Source organism: Mus caroli, unplaced genomic scaffold (assembly GCF_900094665.2).
Source record: "Mus caroli unplaced genomic scaffold, CAROLI_EIJ_v1.1 scaffold_12741_1, whole genome shotgun sequence".
NCBI classification, from domain to species: Eukaryota; Metazoa; Chordata; class Mammalia; order Rodentia; family Muridae; genus Mus; species Mus caroli.
This window is the reverse complement of record NW_018390122.1, coordinates 27,775-30,976: the sequence shown is the minus strand read 5'-3', so window position 1 is coordinate 30,976 and position 3,202 is coordinate 27,775. Positions and strand designations below refer to the sequence as shown.

Sequence of the window (3,202 nt, the reverse complement as noted above, 5' to 3'; positions counted from 1 at the left end):
TATTGAGTATTTTTGTATTGATATTCATAAGGGAAATTGGTCTGAAGTTCTCTTTCTTTGTTGGGTCTTTATGTGATTTAGGTATCAGAGTAATTGTGGCTTCATAGAATGAATTGGGTAGAATACCTTCTGTTTCTATTTTGTGAAATATTTTGAGAATTGGCTACCACCTATGTCTGGCTCCAATACCTAGGAAACAACACCCAGATGCTACCAACCAAGAAAGTAAGTAGAATAAGACTGAAATTGTCCAGTGGGATACCTAGTACCCAAATTACCTCCATTATTCAAGCCCAACTTAACTCAACTCAAGAGACACTGTCTCCAGAGTTTCTCCATATGACATCATAATAGGTTCTTCAAGGTAAGGCCTGTCTTTGTACTTTCCAGCCAATGACCTTCCATGGGGCTGCCCCTGGCTCTCAGAGCCCTTATATTCCAAATCTCAGGGAAGAATCCATTTATGAGGTCCAGCTTGACACAGTGTCATTAAGGAAGAAGTGATGAGGCAAAGTTTCAAAGTCTTCCAAAGTGGCTTGTTCAGATTCACATCTCTGGAGCTGGCCACTCTTCTAAGTTTTGATTAGGTCCTGTGCCATACATTTCAAACTGCAGGTTAGAAAGCAGAGTCAGCAGTTACCGGAAGTGTGGGCGCGCCAGTTCGGGTCGCCGGTTGTGTCAGTGCGGGAGGTTTTCTTTCCTGCTCTGAGTCTGCCTCGGGAGCCTCTTCGGTGGGTATCTACGAATTGAGTGCGACGTAGGCTGGTTCCAGGTTGACGCGAGTGCTGCTGCTGTGACAGCTTATTGCAGGAGTGACCAGGACACTACCTTCTAGAAGTAATGCCCACAGAAAGCGGAAGTTGTTCAACTGCTCGCCAAGCAAAACAAAAGCGCAAATCTCATAGCCTTTCTATACGAAGAACAAACAGCTCAGAACAAGAGAGGACTGGACTGCCGAGAGAAATGTTAGAAGGACAAGATTCTAAACTGCCGTCCTCAGTTCGCAGTACACTGCTGGAATTGTTTGGCCAGATAGAAAGAGAATTTGAAAATCTTTACATCAAAAACTTAGAATTGCGCAGAGAAATTGATACTCTTAATGAACGATTAGCTGGTGAAGGACAAGCGATCGATGGGGCAGAATTGAGTAAGGGCCAACTCAAAACAAAATCCAGTCACAGTACCAGTCAGCTTTCTCAGAAGCTTAAGACCACCTACAAAGTTTCCACCAGCAAGCATGGATTCTTGGTATTAAAGCTAAGCACGAATGCAACAAGAACATGCTACAATCTAGATTCATTACTTGCCCTCCTTGTGACTCAGAGCCATGAAAGGCAAGTAGCATGTTTGGTGAGACAGTGGGAGCACAGAAGTGTATGAAGTCAACCTACAGAGACTCCCTTTCCCTGGGAAGCTCCTGATTGATTGCTAATGCTTATGGGGAGGGATGGAGGAGACACTCTACTCTGAAAACGACTTTAAAGCAACTTGTGGAAATGTTTGCAAATATTCTTTAGAAAGTATTTTTTTTTTTTGTAGTGGAAAAAGGCCTTTCTGATTTTTTTTAAAGTGCTTTAGGCTGTGTTCTAGTTAAAATGATTTAGGATTATGGGAAAACATCATATCATTGTTTATTCTGCTGTTGTTCTGTTCAAATGTTCCTTCTAGTAATTCAGTTGTGTTGTTGGGTCTCTTTGTAATCTCGACCAAGTCAGTGTTTATTTGTTTGTCTTATTTTTTATTGAGACAGGGTCTCTATGTAGTCCTGACTGTCCTGGAACTTCCTATGTAGACAATGCTGTCCGAGAACTCAGAGATTCTCCTGCCTCTGCCTCATAACTGTTAGAATTAAAGGCGTGCTCCATCATGCCCTGCTTAAGTCAGTGGTTCGTTCGTTCTCTCTCTCTCTCTCTCTCTCTCTCTCTCTCTCTCTCTCTCTAAAGCATAATGAGCATATGGAAGTAGCATGAGATGATATCCCACAGTATTATGGGCATCATGTTATCCTGTATCTAAATAGTGCTCTTCCATTCTATCCTGTGAATGGGATAGGTAAGATAGGAAAGAAATGGGGCTCAATAGTTTCGTATACTCGCATTCTTTATATTAGAAATGTCGAGAGACTTGGAAAATGTTATTTACCATAACTTATGATGGTGGCAAGTTTTATGTAGTCTGTGACTTCTCTCCTCCTAAGATGTCATAGTGTTGGGCATCTCTGTGTTTTCTGTAAGCAGAAGCTCTTATAGATTATAGAGGGATACTTTTGTTGGTTTTAGGAGGGAGCCTAGCTTTCAGAAAGGTAAGATGACAATGATGGGTTTGAGGTTTGAGCAAGTCCTTTTTTGTTTCCTATAAAGTTTAAACCAAGTTAAATAGAATTGACTTATATTATACTTGTAAAATGTCAGTCTCTTCATTGAGCTTTCTATTTTTGTCTTTACTGTGTTGGGGATAATCTGAAAGCACATTCCTAATTGATGTAACAGATTGTATCTGCATATATTTATGTAAGAGTAAATTTATATACATGTCCTGGGCTCTGCAAAATTATTGTTAAAAGCAAGCTGTATGAATTCATTAAATTCTGATTTTGTTTTTTTGCTTGATTTCATAGCCTCATCATTCTTTATATTTTTTTGAGTTACCCAACAGTTGAAACTTTCTCATTTATCTGAGAGCAGCTTCACAACTAAAAAGTTTAAAGAAAATTTTGCATTTAGTTTCTTCCTCACTTTATATTCTTCATTATAAGGGAAATGAGAATTGTTTGTTATATGTCATTAAATGGGACAGTATCTTACTATGTGTTCCTCATCTGTATCACCACATGTCTGTTTCCATTAGAATATGAGCTTCTTCTAGAAGGCCTTTGTACCTCTTAGCTGTCTCTAGTTTGGCCTGTGGCTTCAAGCAAGTGTTCAATAAACGCTCTTTAACAAAAACAAAAAACAAAAAACAAACAAACAAAAAAAAACAAACAAAAAAAAGAAAGCAAAGAAAGAAAGAAAGCAGAGTCAGAGAGAGTTAGAACAGTTGGAGTGGGAACCCTCATGCACTATGAGATGCTTATTTTTTTAAGTCCACAGGTCTCCATATTCCCTAGTTGCTGTTGACCTGGGATGCATCAAATCAAGAGAAACAAATACCTTATCCTAGCACCCATTCTCTGACTGCCAAGTTTATCTATACTTTTTATTTT

General features: G+C 39.3%; 1 pseudogene; it reads left to right on the top strand.

Moving 5' to 3' along the window:
* The first annotated feature begins 617 nt into the window (after positions 1-617).
* Positions 618-1,396, top strand: LOC115030321 (annotated as a pseudogene).
* The last annotated feature ends 1,806 nt before the right edge of the window (positions 1,397-3,202 follow it).